Here is an 18,644-nt window from a genome sequence, read left to right as displayed (position 1 = left end):
GAAGATTGTACCTTCTTTTCTTGAGGTGTTTCATGAGAATGAGTACTACCTTTCTTCTTCTTTCCCCAAACCTCCCTCCAAATCTTTTTCAACATTGAATTTTTCTTTTCTTTTTCTTTGCCATTGGTGCGCATAACCTTCTCTATTGGCCACTTCAAATTGGAACTTGGAAGAGGAGAGTGAGGTTCTTCTTGATCTTCATTTTCTAGCTCTCCTAAGTACTCATCCAATGGGTTTAATGATAGTACTTCCTGCACACAATCAAAAATTAAAAGTTTAGTTTCATCAACAAAATAAAGCATGTCATCATGGTCTAAAGAATGTTTTATGGCCACCGGTAGAGTGTACACTGCTTCTTCCTTACTAACTCTTAATGTTAATTTTCCTCCTTTAAGGTCAATTAGGGCACTGGAGGTAGTGAGGAATGGCCGACCAAGAATCAACGGCGTCTCCACATCTTCATCAATATCCATGATAACAAAATCCACAGGGAACACAAATTTGTCCACCCGGACAATCACATCTTCTACAATCCCACGAGGCTTCCTTGTTGATCGATCCGCCAATTGTAAAATCATTCTTGAGGGTCTAAGTTCCTCAAGACCAAGCTTCACGTACATGGTGTAGGGCATAACATTAATGCTTTCCCCCAAGTCCGCTAGGGCATTTTCTTAAACCCCACCCTCAAGTACACATGGGATTATGAAGCTTCCCAGATCTTTTCAATTTTTGTTGGAGCTTCTTCTCCAAAATGGCCGAGCAATTTCCCGTGAGTGCAACTGTGCCCTCTTCTTCCAATTTTCTCTTGTTTGTTAGCAATTCCTTTAAAAACTTGGCATACTTGGGCATTTGAGTTAAAGCTTCCACAATCGGGATGTTTATGTGGAGTTGCTTGAAGATGTTGACAAATTTTCTGAATTGAGCATCCTCCTCATCTTGCTTCAATCTAGCCGGATAGTGAATTGGAGGTTTGTATTCAGATGGCTTTGATGAACCCTTTTGTGAACTTTTCTTATCTTCACTCTGCTTGCTTTTCTCGATAACTTTCTCCACTATGTCAGGGTCTTCCACTTCGGCTACCCTAGTCTCCTTGACACTTGGGTCAACTCCGACCCTTGTCTCAACCTGTTTCCCGCTTCTAAGGGCAATGGCCTTCAAGTGCTCTCTTCGGTTCTCCTCGGTGTTGCTAGGACGACTGACTGAAGGTCGCTCAGAATTTGCTTTAGCAAGCTGCCCCACTTGGTGTTCAAATGATTTTACAGAAGCTTGAAGATTTCTCAAAATGGAGCCTATCTCATTAAACTGCCCGGCATGTTGAGCAAGCTGAGTATTCACCTTACTGAATTGAAAATCCATACTGCTGGTTATGCTATTAAACCTTGATTCAGTGTTGATCATGAACTTGGCAAGCACATCTTCAGTAGTGAACCTCTTCTCTAGCACTGGTTGTTGCATTTGGGGACCTTGTGGAGGTGGTGCAGCTTTTTGTTGTTGCCCCTAATTCCATGAAAAGTTTGGGTGGTATTTCCACCCCGGATTATAAGTCGAGCTATAAGGATTCCCTTGTGGCCTTTGCCCCCAATATAATCAACATTCTCTATTGGGGCGATGGAGGAACTAGCAATAGGACATTGGGAGACTCCATGCCCTCCACCACAAGTGCTACAACTCATCACCGACTCTGACTTTGAGCTACTACCCATGAGCATGTCTAGCTTCCGAGATAATACATCCACCTTTGCGGCAAGAGCATCATTAGCACTTACTTCATAAATTCCGGCCCCTTTTTGTTGTGCACCTCTTGAGGCCCAATGAGACTCATTGCTTGCCATTGATTCAAGGAGTTGCTCGGCCTCATCGGGGTACTTGTTACTAAGAGTTCCACCCATTGTGGCATCGATTAATTGACGAGTTGCATAATTCAGCCCGTTGTAGATGATCTGAACCCGCATCCAAGAAGCAAAGCCGTGATGGGGGCATCTTCGAAGGAGATCCTTAAATCTTTCATAAGCTTCAAATAGAGTCTCCGATTATCCTTGTTTGAAAGGCTGAAATTTCATGCCTTAGCTTCGCCGCTTTGCTTGGAGGAAAATACCTTCCCAAAATTTTTTTCAACCATACCTTTCCATGTCTTGATTGATCCTGGTGGTAAGGATGTGAGCCACCGATATGCCCCATCTCTCAAACTAAATGGGAAGAGTCAAAGCCGGATCGCATCATCTATCACTCCATTTATCTTGAAAGTGGAACAAATTCGGAGAAAACGAGCAAGATGATCATGAGCATCCTCATTAGCAAGACAATTAAATTGGACTGAGTTTTGGACCATGTCGATGGTGCTTGCCTTGATCTCAAAATTATTTGTGGTGATGGATGGTGCTTACACACTAAATTTTTCCCCCGTGAATTGCGGCCTTTCGTATTCAGATAAAGTACGTCTTTCTTCGGCCATGATTACAGATTCTGTGTCCTCAATTTTGATGTTTCTTTCACTAGTGCTTTCACCCACTTCTCTAAGTCTTCGATGCAAGGTTTTCTTGATTTCACTGTCTTGTGCAACTAGATTTGATAGATTTGCTCGTGTCATGCATAGTACCTTGCAAAATCAATAAAGATAGAGAAAGTTAAGCTCAAAAAGAAGTAAGACAAAAGAAAAGAAGAAATAAAAAGAAAAGACAAATGGTTAGACCAATAAGGTAGAAGTTTCCTAGAATTCCTTAATGTTCCCCGGCAACGGCGCCAAAAACTTGATTGTGTGCTCGCAAGTGTACGGGATCGCCAAGTAATACCATGTGAATGACACATGGGTCGTAGTATTCCACGGGGCTAAGGAGCTCCGATTACTTCTCCATCAGTTATTTTCTAACCTTACAACTCAAACATGTTCTTACTCTAGTACGTGCAATAACGTAATTAAGAATATATGTATAGCAGCCCCACAACAAGCAAGAAAATCACAAGAGCAATAATGATAAGAACAGGCCTAGGGATGAGAATTCCCAAGAGGGATTCATCATGATGTACGGATGCATAAGAATAGATGACATGGGTGATTTAGGCCGACGAACCTCAACAATAGTTCAACCCCGATTTCTCGGTAGTTAAACCCTAATCCCATACAAATGATGACAAGGATTTCTCCTTAGTCATATTCCTATGATTGCATTAAGTACATGGAGATCACGAAATAAAGACGCACTTAACCTAAGTTCATCCTCATGGTTCGGAGGGGCAACCTACGTCCAATTTCTCGGCATGTTGGTCAAGGATCTCCCCTTTTAGCCCAATGATGATCTAGTACACGTGAGTAGGCCACGTCTACATATACAACTCAAATAAGAACTAAGGATTTCTCCATATTATAGTTCTAGGCATGATACAACATGAGCTAAACCACAAATCACACCAATGCATTGCAAATAAAAGTGAAGCATCCAAAATACACGATGAACGCCACCAAGGTTCACCTACATCCGGTGGGCGTGGGGGTCTAGTGTGCCATCATACAAATAAATTTCTCAAACACAACAAAAACAAGAAGTAAATGCATAAATGACACTCCCTAGTCTAAATGATGAAGATGAGGGATAATGTCGGCCGAATGACGTTTCTTCTAACCCTAAAGGTGCCGAATGCTTCTCCTCCCTTGATGATGAAGCTTCCCCTTGAAGTTCAAGCCCTTGATCTTCCCAAGCTTCAACCAAATCTCCCAAGAATATGATGTCTTCGTTTCTCTCCTTTCTCCTAAGTCGTGGCTTCAAAGAACCCTCAAAGTCTCCCCCAAAATATCCCCTTTTCTTTCCCCAAAAATGCCTTTTATACCTCTTATCATCAACGCCAAGATCCCTCAATCCCGGGGGAATCCCAAGCTCAATGAGGACCTCATTGAGGTGGTATACTGGCTCAATGAGGACCTTATTGAGCTCCTCATTGACACTGTTCGGGGCAAGAAAACTCCTCAAATGCACTCCAAATAGTATCCATACTGGCTCAATGAGCACCTCATTGGGCCAGTATGCCTTCAATCAATCAATTTCCTTTGTGCTACAGTGACCATCCAGGGCTCTATACCTGGCAGCATTGAGACCGTATGTCATGATTTGATTTCTGTCATGGAAACTCTGCATGTGCTACAGTGCTTGCTGCCGTGATCTTGCTACAGTGTCGATGCTGCCAGGTACTTTTTGCTATCCCGGGCTCTATACCTGGTAGTACTTTTTGCTACAGTAAATACGCTACAGTACCACGACCTAGTTTTCTTCTCCTTTTACCCAAATTGTATCTTCGTGTCCTCCATGGCATTAACGTGCCCTGCAAAGCAAATAATACACGATTAAGCACAAAACAGGCATCAATTCTTATACAAATACATGCTAGAAGCAATAAATATATATACTAAAATACATACATTTAGACACTTATCAAGAGGATTAGGCTTAGTTAACCCTACATTTGGGGCCATGCATTAAAGGATGTCCCTAACTCACCACTGCATTAGTTAGGAAGCATAATAGAGAGTTCTTGCACTTGAAACGATTTTCCTAGGCGGATCAATATCCAGGTACACTATCTTTATCGATTGCCTTACCTTCTCCTTTACTTTTGCTCTCTTTCGGGTTGTTTTACTTTTGATAATTGAATCTTTTCACACATATCACTATTTATTCTTTCATATAGTTAAGAAGCAAATTAAGTATTTTTATTCCCTTTTCCCTATGGATACGATACCCCACTCACTTGGGATTTATTACTTCAACAACTCCGTGCACTTGCGGGGAGCCCTGTCAAGTTTTTGGCGCCGTTGCCGGGGAATAGGCGTTTAGAGATACTTTGCACTTTTGTTTTCTTAGCTATTCATTTATCCATTCCATTTCACATCTTCTTTTCTATCATAGTTCTAATTTGTTCTCCTTTTCTTTGATTTTAGAAGAATGATTTACATACCCGAATTAATCGACACCATCATCGGAATGGTTGAAAATGTAAAGGAGAAAGTTCAAGTATTTGCAGTAACGGACACACCGTGTTACTTTTTGCAACAGCCCCTGTTGGTTGGGAACACGGGTGTGGGTATTTCCCACACGCCCGTGCGGCTGCGTTGAGAGAGGTTGAGTGTTTTCCCAAGAGCACACATGGGTGTACGTCTGCCCCTATGAATCTCTCAGGTGGGGGCACACGGGCGTGTAAAATTTCACATGCCCATGTTGTTTTTTAAGGTATTAGAGAGCTGTGTTTCCTCTTTATAAACCGTTCGAGATTTACTCATTAACATACCTCCGAACACTCAGGTAACATTTTTTGAACTTTTCCTGACCTCCTGCTATCTATTTTACGTCGATTGTTTGAACTTCTCGCCAATTTCAGGGGTTTTTAGCTTCATCTCATTGGTAAATCCTTTCTTTATCTTGTCGCTACCCTCAGTCGATTCTATTCGATTTTTTTTCAATTAAACTAGCGAATGCACCTCATTTTCATGCTAAAATGACTGTGATATGTTTTTAATGAGCTCTAGAATGGAGGAAAGAGGTGTATTCGTGGATTTTTCCACAAAGGGCCATACGGTTTTCACGCCCCGTGAATCCACACGGGCGTGTGGAATTTTGACTTTACCGTGTGGATTCCTGCATTTTTAAGTTATGAATAAATTTGATCGATTCCTTTTCCAATACATGCAAGTATGAAGGCAGCTGGTAAGCATCCTAGAGAGCCTACTCCTAAATAAGAAAGCATGGAATTTACACTTCCCGATTTGAGTGACTAGCGAAGCTTAAATTCGGTCAGACACAAATCCTAGATGTGAGCTCCCTAAGGGAGATACAATTAGTACATGACATGGTTGATGAGGTCGAGGAGTTACTATCGATGGATAGTTGGCGCAAGCTATTTATTATTCGTGACCCTGCTATCCGTCTACTCACATTAGAGGTGCTCGCTTTATTTGAGTTTGACAGCTCTTATGCTCATTTCGATAGCGTTGACGGCATTCAGTTCAGAGCTTTTGGGTAGCATCATAGTATGAGTGTCATGTAGTTCTTCGTTAGGCTTGGTTTATATGACGAAGGGTTTACTGAGACAGAGGAGTATGAAGATCTACCAATTGATATTTCAGGAGGCTTAATTCCCCAGAAAGCATATAGAATACGATGTGGTAAGGGACGATATGAACCAGGAGTGTCTAATTCTTCATGCCTTTCTTGACCTAGTTACAGATATCTTCACGCGATTTTGAGTAGATCAGTGAATGGTCACGGCGATAGTATAGGAGTCCTAAGCATGCAGGAACGTCTATATTTATACTCTATGGTACGAAACAAGCCGACTCATTTGGGACACATCTTAGCGGAGTATCTGAAGCACCAAGGATAGTATCCTAGACTTGGTGTCATTTTCTCAGGCCCATACATTACTAGACTCATCTTGGGGATGGGTTTATGAGACACGATCAGAGGGGCCGAAAAAATAATAGTACCAGCACTCCTCGGGCTAGAAACAATGAGATTCATGGGTATGATCAGGAAATATCCGTGTGGTGTTTATGTGCTGAATAAGTCCCCACCAGAGCCTCTTGTATCCGATGAAACCACTGCAGAGGGGTCTCAACCAGCTTTAGAGCCTCAGCAATCACCGATGGAGATTGAGGCACCTCCGGTAACAGAGGATCCACCCCTTGTGCGCATATTTCCACCATCTCGAGCCCAGGATCTCTTTGAGATGCTCAAGAGCGCTATGGGGTGATACAGATAGAGGTAGCAAAGGCCCGAGCTGGGATTGCTGATATTAGTGTTACGCAAGCCGCACAGTACATAGAGTTCATGGCACATTTCGACACATTACAGCAGATCTTAGAGCGAGATGTCGGCTCATCATTTGTCCTGTGGCTTAGAAGTCCCTCAGCATCTCCTGCACCGGTTGATCCACCATGTACTTCATCACCAGCAACAACAACAGAGACAGAGGATGATATCGACACTTGATTTTATTTCCTCGTCTTTTACTTCCGCATTTTATTTTGGACTTGTGTATTCAGAAAGGACTTTCCTTATGAGTTTATTTTCATTTTGTATCTCGAGTTGTATTAATTGTCTTATCTTTTATATACTCGAGTTATTTTTGTTTTTATTGAGCTTTACTGAACCCCCTCGTGTATGCGTGCAGATGGTCTTGTCATCATGGGAATTGAGACTTAATCAATGGCATGGCCAAAGTGTTTTAGCATTTGACCGAGTGAGCTTCACAACATGTTGGAACAACACTCCCAAGGACTAAGTTCCATCAAATGCAACACTAGGAGTCAGGGGAGTATTGTTTTGGTTACTTCTCCCACATCTGAATTTAATTGATTTACTTTATGAATGAGCTTGCATGTGTACATTGGGGACAATGTACAACTTAAGTGTTGGGGGGGGGAGTTTCATAGTGCACGCATCTCTTTTATACTAGTTTTGATTAATATACATGCTCACATAGCCAATGGTGGTTCACCTTAGTTGCATTGATTGTATTCTTGAGTTTAGGAGAATTTTTAACATTGAATGTTTTCATGCTCTAGTTTTTGCTTGAATTTTTAGGAATTTTTGCCCGATTGACACTTGTTGCACTACTCACTCTTTGAACTCTTTTGGAAACTCATGTTTGATGTATAAGGGACTAGTTATAGTTGTTTTTTGTGTTAATTCTAAAAAAATGGAAAAAATTAAAAGAATGAACAAAATAGTTTTATTGTTTATTTGTGCTTATTGGATGGAAAGAGCTACCACCTATGAAGTCTGAAGCTACTATCATAAGTCGGATACTAGTCATGCCCTAATGAGAGAAAGAGCTATCTCATAGGATGAGTGAAAGCTACCAGTCCGGTAGAAAGAGCTACCACTTCGAAAGTGTGAAAGCCACCTTAGCGGCCGCTTTGGAAAGGGCTATATTAGAGGATGTGTGAAGCTACTACCATTTTTAAAATTTTTGTTACTTTTTGTAGATAAATAAGTCCCTTGTACTTAGAACAGTGAGGAGTATACTTTGGTTTGTTTTGAGTGAGTTCACACACCTACACGTTTTTGGGTTTGTTGTCCGTTTCGATTCAAGTTTTTAGCTAGAGCATTGATTTTTCATATTTAGTGTTGAAATTTCCCTTACTTGTAGAATGCACTCTTTGTATGCTTTGGTGAATCTAAGGCCAAGAACTTCCAATGTTTCCTTCATCTATGTAGATAATGTTATAATTTTTGCTTGAGGACAAACAAAAGCATAAGTGTGGGGTAGTTTGATAAGTGCTTGTGCAATAGGAATGCGAAGTGTTCTTTCCTTATATTGAGCATTACTTTTCTCAGGTTTTAACGCTAATATGGGTGTATTTATGTTACTTTTATGCAGGTCGGGTTTTGAGTCCGATTATGAGAGAAAGAAGCCAATGTGGGTCGTAATGCACTAATTTGGAGAAAATCTTGCTAAGGTTTAAACGTGAAGACATACGTCGGGTTCCAAATGCAGGAATGTGTGCCAACCTCCTCGTACTCAAGTTAGCACAACTATTTGGAGGGGCACAAGAGCAGTCACATTTAAGCATTCCGACTTGTGCATATAGAATAAGATCTCCACCAACATATTCATTATTAAAGAAGCAAGGCGATCCACGACGTAAATGTGTGCCCATTTGCGTTACCTCAATGAAAGTATGGATTCGGGAGTATTTCAGGCCGGTATTGCAGCAAGGCATTGTATAAAACACTGTATCAAAAATACTACAGCAGCACTGTTTACAACCGGCCGAGAAACGAATCCACATGAGCGTGTGGAATAACGCCCGTGTGAAAAATATACAGGGGCGCCCACATGGGCGTGTGGATTCCCGATTCCAGCCCTCTAAAAGCCGATTTCAGCCCCGATTTCAGAATTCTTTTCTCAATCTTTTCCCCAACTTGAGAGAGGGCGTGGCTAGGGTTTTGAGAGATATTAGCTAGGGCTTTGGAGAGGTTCTAAGGCTCCGATATTGCGCGCCATTTGGAAGAACGTTAGTGGGAGAGCTTTTCTCGGCACCGATCCAGCGAGGTGTATCCTAGTCCGAACAAAGGGACCCTTGCGACGAGTAGAGGACTCTCCACAAGACCATCGCTACGACTATCGAGGGGGTTTTCTATAAATGCTTTGTTTTTACATTCGATTTCATTGATTGTAACTAGCTCCATGGAGAGCTAAACCCCTAGTGGGCACTTGGGTATTTATGAACCCTAGGATGTATTCATTTCATTGAATCTCTTTATTATGCTTTAAATTAATTGATGTTCATTGTGAGCTCCAATCTTGGAGACTTGATTGTATGAATACTCCCTTAGAGTGACACTAGGGTTGAGAGTTCTTGTTGGTAACTCTTCTGAGTGAGTGACAGACCATGAGAGTTAGACAAAGCTAGATTGGAGAGGGTTGAGAGGGTGAGTTTGAGAGATAGCGGAGCATTCCCTTTCCCCTTCGGTGTGATCTATCCTACCTCCACGTTCCAAGAGTTCTTTGCGGCCATAGTAGAGTGAATGGGCTAAGGGATGACCTTCCTCTATTGCTTAGTTTCGAGTGCAACGGAGTGAAGCGCTGAAGTGATTTTAGCACTTAGGGCTTAATTGTGGTAGGGATCTTCCACCTGGACCAAAGAGTTAGGTCTATACATAGGAATAGGGTTTATCACTTGAAATCTCTAGAGCTCATTGCAATTCTATGCGAGTGCGAGGTTGAGAGGTTATTCAATCTCTCCTCTGGGACATGTATAGAGTTAGGCATGGTTGACCTTAGATTTGGGATCATGTAATTAAGGATTTCCATGACTCATTGTTGCATCGATTAGGAAGTATAATAGAGGGTTCTTGCACTTGAAATGATTGTCCTAGTTGGATCAATATCCGGGTACCCCATCTTTATCGATCGCCTTACCTTCTCCTTCACTTTTGCTCTCTATCTTGTTGCTTTTATTTTTGTTATTTCATATTTTGTTACACTTATCACTATCCATCTTCCATATTAGTTAAGAAACAACTTAAGTGTCTTTATTCCCTACTCTCTGGATACGATACCCACTAATCTGGGATTATTACTTTGACACCCGTGCACTTGCGTTTTACACGCATATACGGACGTGTCAAGGAGAAAGAAAACAAGGAGAAAGAGGTGGCCAACCCACCTTACAAACAAAGAATCCCTTATCCTTAAAGGCTGAAGAATGACCAAAATGATGAACAACACAAGAAGTTCATGGGATCTATTCAAGCAATTGCACATCAGCATTCCTTTTGTGGAGGCATTGTCTCAAATACCTCGGTATGCAAAATTTTTGAAGGATCTTTTGACCGACAAGAGGTAGTTGGAGGAGAGTGCATCAGTGATTTTAAATGCCTCTTGTTCGGCGGTGTTGCAAAAGAATATGCCGAACAAGAAGAAAGACCCCTGGAAGCTTCATCATCCCATGCAACATTGGTAGTATGGGTGAAGAGATGGCATTGGCGGATTCAGGGGCTAGTATCGACGTTATATCGTACTCGTTCTTTTAGAAGGTAGTTAGAAGCTAGGCTTGGGAGAACCTAGGCCCACTCGGATGACACTTCAATTAGCGAACCGAATAGTTAGACATCTGAGAGGTATTATTGAAGATGTACTTGTGAAGGTTGACAACTACATATTTCCTGTGGACTTTGAGAGTTGGGGATGACAAGCTCACATACTTCCTCGCTGAAGCCATGAGACATTCTCTGGACTTCGATGATACTTATTATTTTCTTGACACTACTGATGAACTAATTGATGTATATGTGTAGGAAATGATGAATCAGGACCCATACAAAGGGGTGCTAGATCAAGGCATGGAGAATGAAGACGTAATGATGCTTGGTCTAGAGGAAAAGGTACCATCTACCCCGGGGATCATGAAGAAGGTGCTCTGAAAGATGAAGCGAGTAAGGAGACAACACAAGAAATGCCCCAAGGCTAATGGGGATGTACAAGAATGGAGTGAGGGTGACAAACCCTCATGTGGTAACATGCTCGATAACTCCTCCTCTACCCTCAAAAGATTATGTTCATCATGCTTTCAAGTTATAGGTAAGAGGAAAAGCTTCATCTATGAGCCCCCGTGAGGTAAGAAGAGGTACGTCAAGCTTAGTGACATTAAACAAGCGCTTCTTCGTAGGCAACCTAAGTCTTTACTATTTTTCCAGTTTTTAGTTTAGTACTTGCATGAATAAGGCCTTGAGTGTTGGTGTCTTGATTTTTACATGCAAATTGTTGTGTTTTTCTTGTGGATCATTGATGTTTTTGTGTGCATAATTATGTTTGGCGAAGTTCTTGGTTGTTTGAGCATGTTTTTCATGTTTCTCTGGTTACATGTTGATAAGTTCTTGTGTGTTAAGAATGTGAAGTATTCTTTCCTTGCATTGAGCATTACTTTTATCAGGTTTTAGCGCTAATACATGTGTATTTGTGTTACTTTGGAGCATGTAGGGTTCCGGAGCCAAATATGTAACAAAGAAGCAAATATAGATCGTGAATGCACTATTTGATGAAATCTTAGAAGGAACAAACATCAAGACACAAGTTGGATTCGAAGACACATGAATGTGTGCCAACCTCAATGTATTCAAGTAATCACATGGTTTGGAGGGGCACAAAGGTAGTCACATTTGCGTACTCCAACTCGTGCAATGATAGCAAGATCTTCACCAGTGAGTCTGTTTATTGAAGAAGCGATGCGATCTACGACATAAATGTGTGCCCGTTTATGTTACCTCGATGAAAAGCATGTAATCAAGAGCATTTTGGCGGGGTACTGTAGCAGGTGATGTAGCTGTTACTGTAGCAGCTAGGATTTAGAGAGGTATCAACAAGCTTTTGGAATGGTTCTATGGCTTCGACACCACATTTCTCTTGGAGGATAGCTATTGGGGGAGCTTTCGTCGGCACTGATCCTACGAGGTGTGCCCTAGGCTTAACGAGGGGACCTTTGGAGAGGACGAGGCTACTCCACAAGACCATCGACACAACTACCGAGGGGGTTTTCCTATGGATTACTTGTTTATACTTTCAATTTTACTACTGATTGTATCTTGCTCCATAGAGAGCTAAACCCCTAGTGGGTACTTGGATTTGTGAACTCTAGGATGTATTTGTTTGATTAACCTTTTATTATGCCTTCCTTAATTGATGTTTTAAATTGAGTTCCAATCTTGAATGCTTATTGAATGATTTCTTCCTAAAATTGATGTTTTGGCAGGGTATTATAGTTAGGAAGCATAATAGATGGTTTTGAACATGAAGCGATAATCCTAGCCGGAACCATATCCGAGTACCTCACTTCTTATCGATTGTCTTTCCTCTCACTTATTTGTGCCTCTCTTTCTTATTTCTTTTATTTTGTCTATGTTACATCTTATCAACACAATCATTATTTCATCTTCGCTTGGCTAAGTAGCAATTTTGGTGTTTTTATACCTTATTCCCAGTGGATATGATACCCCACTCACATGGGATTTATTACTTCTACAAGCCCGTGCACTTGCAGGTCACATGCAAGGGGTGTATCACATGTGCATAATATAGGTAGGCTTTGAGCAGATGTAAATGTTCAAAAATTTTATTGCAAAGTTTGTGATTTTTTCTAAGTTATCCAGAGAAGATACACGGTTGTGTGTTTTCGTTCAGAGCTCATCCTGAGAGGACACAGGGGCGTGTGTCTGCCCCTGTGAACAACCTTGTGATGGTCACACTCCCGTGGGTCATTTCCACATGGGTATGTGTTTCTCTACAGACATTTAGAGGTCTATCCCAAGAAGACACAGGGTGTGTGTCTGCCCCTATGTCTGACCCTGTGCATTACACACGGGCGTGGGTAATTTTCACACACTTGTGTGATTTCCTGCAGAGAAGACGCTCGCCATCGCGAGAAGCCATACGGGCTCGTGGATGCCCCTACAAGTAGGGCACATAGGAGTGGGGAATTTCCACATGCCCGTGTGGATGCATTCAGAGTAGAAGTGTGCTATCCCGAGAAGATATAGGGAAGTATGTCTACCCCTGTGAGGCTTCCCCGTGGAGTCACACGGGCATGGGTAATTTCCACACGCCCATGTGGATGTACAAAACAACAAGAGGTGCGGGTTTTCTTTAAAATCTCTTCGCGTTCTTTATCTTCTCACTTCCAAACACTTTGAGAATGCGTTCTTGTGCTTTCCCGACTTCGCACCGTCATTTTAGAGGGATTTTACTCGAATTTTCCGGCCGATTTCAAGTTTTCATTCTCTATTTCATCGATATGGCACCAAGGAATAAGAAAGTAGTTGGCATGCATCCTCGAGAGGCCTCACCTAAGTAAGAGTATATGGAGTTCTCGTTTCCTAGCACCAGGCTCGATTTGAATGATTGTCAAAGCTCAAATTTTGTCAGACGTGATTTCAGGATTTGACTTCTCTCAGGAAGATGTAGTTAGCTGATGACATGGCCGATGAGGTTGACAAGCTTATCTATATGGGTAGCTAGAGGAGATTATTGCTTATATGGGGAGCCAGCTATCCGCATGCTTACACTTGAGGTGCTCTCATCGCTTGCGTTCGATTGCTCTTACAGCTGCTTCTCGAGCGCCGACACGATCCAGTTTAGAGCATTTGGACATCACCACAACATGAGCATCAGTCAGTTTTCGATTCTACTTGGACTGTACGATGAAGCATTCATAGACATAGAGGAGTACACTCAGTTACCGATAGACTATCCTGGTGTTATGACCCTATAGAGAGTGTATAGAGCATTATGTGGTCAGGGCCAGTACGATCCAGGGGTGTCCAAGGCCACGTGCCTTTCTTAACCTGCACACCGTTACTTGCATGCCTTTCTGAGCAGGTCGGTGAATAGCCGTGGTGATAGCACAGGGGTACTGAGAAGATAGGAGCTATTATACCTGTACTCTATGGTGCAGAGTCAGCCGATCCATCTGGGGCACATTGTAGCTGAGTACTTAAGGCACCCAAGGTAGTACACCATGATTGGAGTTATTTTCTTAGGCACTTACTTCACCAGACTCATCATCGGGATGGGTCTAGGAGACACCACTTGAGGGGTCGAGAAGATGATCATACATGCTCCCCTGGGCATAGAGATGATGATACATATGGGGATGGTACAATGGTATCTGCCGGGAGTTCATGTTCTAATTACACACGCACCAGAGATAGCTAATGGAGAGGGCGACGCATTTGAGGGGTCTCTATTAGTTCCCGAGCCTCAGCCTGAGCAAATGGAGACCGATGCACCACTTGCAGCACAGGAGCCATTCCCTAGTGTACATGTTTTCTACGTCTCGGACCTATGATCATTTTGAGAGGCTCAAGGGTGTTGTAGGGGTGCTACGGACCGAGATTACTGAGGTTCGCGTGACACGGGCCATGAAACTATAGAGAGGTGATGGTGCGTCTCGATATGTTATAGCAGTTATTAGAGCGAGACGCTTCCTCACCATTCATTATGAGACACCGTACACCTCAGGCTTCACTAGCACCCGTCGATACAGTAGTTCCAACATCATCAAAATTAGTAGCACCATAAGAGGTGACCGAGCATGACACCGACGCTTGATGCATCTTTACTTTATTCCTTTTTGTTTTTGTATTTTATTTTGCACTGTTGTTAGACTTGCACTACTCAGAAAGGACTTTCCTCCTGAGTTTTTCTTCTATTTTTATCTCGAGTTGTATTTCATTGCCTTATCTTTATATACTTGAGTTGTTTTTTTTATTGAGCTTTACTGAACCTCCCTTGTGTATACGTGCAGATGGTCTTGTGAGTTATGAATTTGAGAACTAGTCATGAACATGGTCTTATGGCCTTGTGTGCTCCACATCCCATTGGGACATCAACTCTCAGTGAATATAGCCCCATCAAACGTGGCATTCGGAGTTCAGGGGAGTATTATTTCAATTTCCCACTTGCACATATGCTTTAGATTGATTTATATCCTATTGTGCTTGCTTGCGTACATTTAGGATAATGTACATCTTAAGTGTGTGTGTGTGTGTGTGGGGGAGTTCACATTACACATGTTCATTACACAAATTTTGACTGAAATACGGGCTCACGTAGCCAATGGCGGTTCACCATAGTTGCAATGATTGTATTCTTGAATTTAGGAGAATTTTAAACATTAAATGATTTCATGCTCTTGTTTTTGTTTGAATTTTTAGGATTTTTTGCCTGATTGAAACTTGTTGCACTACTCGCTCATTAAACCCTGTTGGAAATTCAAGTTCGATTTTTAAGGGACTAATTAGTTTTGTTTCTTGTGTTAATTTTGCTGGAAAAAATGCTTGTTTGGTTATGCATTGTGGGTGGAAAGAGCTACCACCTATGAAGTATGGAGCTACTCTCATAAGTCGGATACTAGTTATGCCCAAATGAGAGAAAGAGCTATCTCATTGAATGAGTGAAAGCTACTACCCAATAGAAAGAACTACCACCTCAAAAGTGTGATAGCCACCTTAGCGACCTCTTTGGAAAGGGGTACCTTAGAAGATGTATGAAACTACTACCATCTCTTTGTTTTGTGTTGTTTTGTAGATAAATAAATCCCTTATACTTAGAACTTTGAGGAGTATATGTTGGCTTGACTTGAGTGAGTTTGCACACACTTATACGATTTCGTGTTTGTTGTCCTTTTTAATCTGAGTTTTTAGCTAGAGCATTGATTTTTCGTATTTAGTGTTGAAAGTTCCCATACTTGTAGAATGCTCTCCTTGCATGCTTTGGTGAACCTAAGGCCAAACACTTTCAATATTTCTTTCTTCTATGCTTCAATGTTTTATTTTTGCTTGAGGACAAGAAAAGCTTAATGTTTTATTAGTAATACAAAGTATTCTTTTCTTATGATGAGCATTACTTTTATCAGATTTTAGCGCTAATATATATGTATTCATATTACTTTTGTGCATGTAGGGTTGTAGAGCTAAATGTAGAGGAAGAAAGCCAAAGTAGATTGTGATTGCACTTTGTTGATAGAATCTTGTAGTGAACAAACGTGAAGACACAAGCTGCGCTCAAAGATAAGTGAATGTGTGCCAACCTCCATACGCTCAAGCAATTACATGGTTGGAGGGGCACAAAGGCAGTCACATTTGCGTATTCCGACTTGTGCAATATTAGAAAGATCTTCATCAATATTATCCCTTATTGAAGAGGTGACGCGATCTAAGGAATAGACGTGCGCCGTTTATGTTGTCTCAATGAAGAGTATGGATTCAGAAGTGTTTTTGGCGGAGTACTGTAACAGGTACTATAAAAAATCAGTGTAGTAATTACTGTAGCAGTTACTGTTCATAGGGCGTTGAAAAACCATGTTCTGCAGATTCATATGGGTGTGTGGATTCCTGATTCCAGCCCTATATAAAGCCGCGATTCAGCCCGATTTTAGAATCCTCTTTTCCATCTTTTCTCCATCTTTGGAGAGGCCTACTGCTAGGGTTTAGAGGGGTTTTGGCAAGGCTTTTGGAGTGGTTTTAAGTTAATTGACACCACGTTCCTTTATAAGAGTGTTATTGGGAGAAATTTCGTCGTTACCGATCCGACAAGGTGTGCCCTAGGCTTGACAAGGGAACCTTTGAAGACGACGAGGCTACTCCATAAGATCATCAACAGGAATACCGAGGGGGTTTTACTTATGGATTACATGTTTTTACTTTCAATTTCAATATTGATTATATCTTGCTCCATGGAGACCTAAACCCTTAGAGGGTACATGGACTTGTAAACACTAGGATATTATTGTTTCATTAACCTTTTATTATGTTTCTTTAATTGATGTCTTTAATTGAGTTCTAATCTTGAATTTGACAATGCCCTTTGCGTATGTCCCGCAAGTGCACGGGTTTGTCGATTAATAACATCCCAGGTAAGTGGGTATCGTATCCACGGGGAGAAGGGAGTAAAAATACTTAAATTGTTTCTTAACCAAGTGAAGATGAATAATGATTGTGTTAATGTAAACAAGAATAAAAGAAACAAGAGAGAGAAAAGCATAAGTAAATGACAGATAAGGCAATTGATATAAATGGGGTACTCTGATATTGTTTTGCATAGGACAATCATTTCAAGTACAAAACCGACTATTATGTCTCCCAAATAATGCATTAATGAGTCATGGAAAATCCTTCAATACATTGTCCCAAATCTAAGGTCAACCGTGACTAACTAGATACCATGTCACGGAGGAGAAATCGAACAATCTCAACACCACGTACTCGGATAAAATCGCATGGAGTTCTAGGGATTCCAAGTGATAAACCCTCTTCCTAGTAATAGATGTAACCCTTTGGTCCAGGTGAGAGGTCCCTAGTAACAATTAAGCCTGACAGGCCTCACCGCAAGTGCACGGAGTTGTCAAAGTAATAAATCCCAGGTGAGTGGGGTATCGTATCCACAGGGAAAAGGGAATAAAAATACATAATTTGCTTCTTAACTATATGAAAGAATGAATAGTGATATGTGTGACAAGATTCAATTCTCAAAAGTAAAACAACCCGAAAGAGAGCAAAAGTAAAGGAGGAAGTAAGGCAATCGATAAAGATGGGGTACCCTGGTATTGATCCACCTAGGAAAATCATTTCAAGTGCAAGAACTCTCTATTATGCTTCCTAACTAATGCAATGGTGAGTCAGGGACATCCTTTAATGCATGGCCCCGAATCTAGGGTTAACCAAGCCTAATCCTCTACATGTCCCTGAGGAGAGGTTGAACAACCTCTCAACCTCGCACTCGTAAGAAGGATTGCATTAAGCTCTAGGGATTCCAAGTGATTAATCTCTTCCTAATTGTAGACCTAACACTTGGTCCAGAAGAAAGGTCCCTAACCACAATTAAGCCCTTGATGCTAAAATCACCTCAACGGTTCACTCCGTTGCACTCGCAACTAAGCCCCAGTGGAGGGTCATCCCTTAGATCATTCACTCTATTATGGCCACAAAGAACTCGAGGAACGGAGGTAGAATCTATCACACCAGAGGAGAAAGGGGACGCTCCTGTACCTCTCAACTCACCCTCTCAACCCTCTCCAATAAAGCTTTGTCTAACTCTCGTGGTGTGTCACTCACTCACAAGGGTTACCACATGAACTCTCAACCCTAGTGTCACTCTAAGAGAGTATTCAAACAATCAAACATTCAAGATTGGAAACTCACAATAACATCAATTAATTGAAAGCATAATAAAAAGATTCAATGAAACTAATACATCCTAGGGTTCACAAATACACAAGTACCCACTAGGGGTTTAGCTCTTCATGCAGCACAATACAAATGATAATGAAATCAAATGTAAAAAAAACAATTCATAGGAAAACCCCCTCGATAGTCATGGTGATGGTCTTGTGGAGAGTCTTCTACTCGTCGCAAGATCTCCTTGTCTGGTATAAGATACGCCTCGCCGAATCCATCCGACGGAGGCTCCCTTACCAATCTTCTTCCAAAGAGATGATGATGTCAGAGCTATAGAACCTCTCCAAATCCCTAGTCAATACCTCTCAAAACCCTAGCCACAACCCTTTCTCAAGTTAGGGAAAAGATGGAGAAAAGAATCCTGAAATTGGGGCTGAAATCGACCTTAAATAGGGTTGCAATCGGGATTCTACACGCCCCTGT

At 41.6% G+C, this 18,644-nt stretch overlaps 1 non-coding gene across 1 annotated transcript; it reads left to right on the top strand.

Annotated features, from left to right (window-relative positions):
- The first annotated feature begins 1,962 nt into the window (after nt 1–1,962).
- LOC120264078 lies at nt 1,963–2,070 on the top strand. Its single transcript, XR_005537257.1, has one exon. It is a non-coding gene; the product is annotated as a small nucleolar RNA R71 (small nucleolar RNA).
- Nucleotides 2,071–18,644: the final 16,574 nt, after the last annotated feature.

Source organism: Dioscorea cayenensis, chromosome 6 (genome assembly GCF_009730915.1).
Source record: "Dioscorea cayenensis subsp. rotundata cultivar TDr96_F1 chromosome 6, TDr96_F1_v2_PseudoChromosome.rev07_lg8_w22 25.fasta, whole genome shotgun sequence".
Taxonomy (NCBI): domain Eukaryota; kingdom Viridiplantae; phylum Streptophyta; class Magnoliopsida; order Dioscoreales; family Dioscoreaceae; genus Dioscorea; species Dioscorea cayenensis.
The sequence above is the reverse complement of the archived record's forward strand: the minus strand, read 5'-3'. Positions and strand labels throughout refer to the sequence as shown.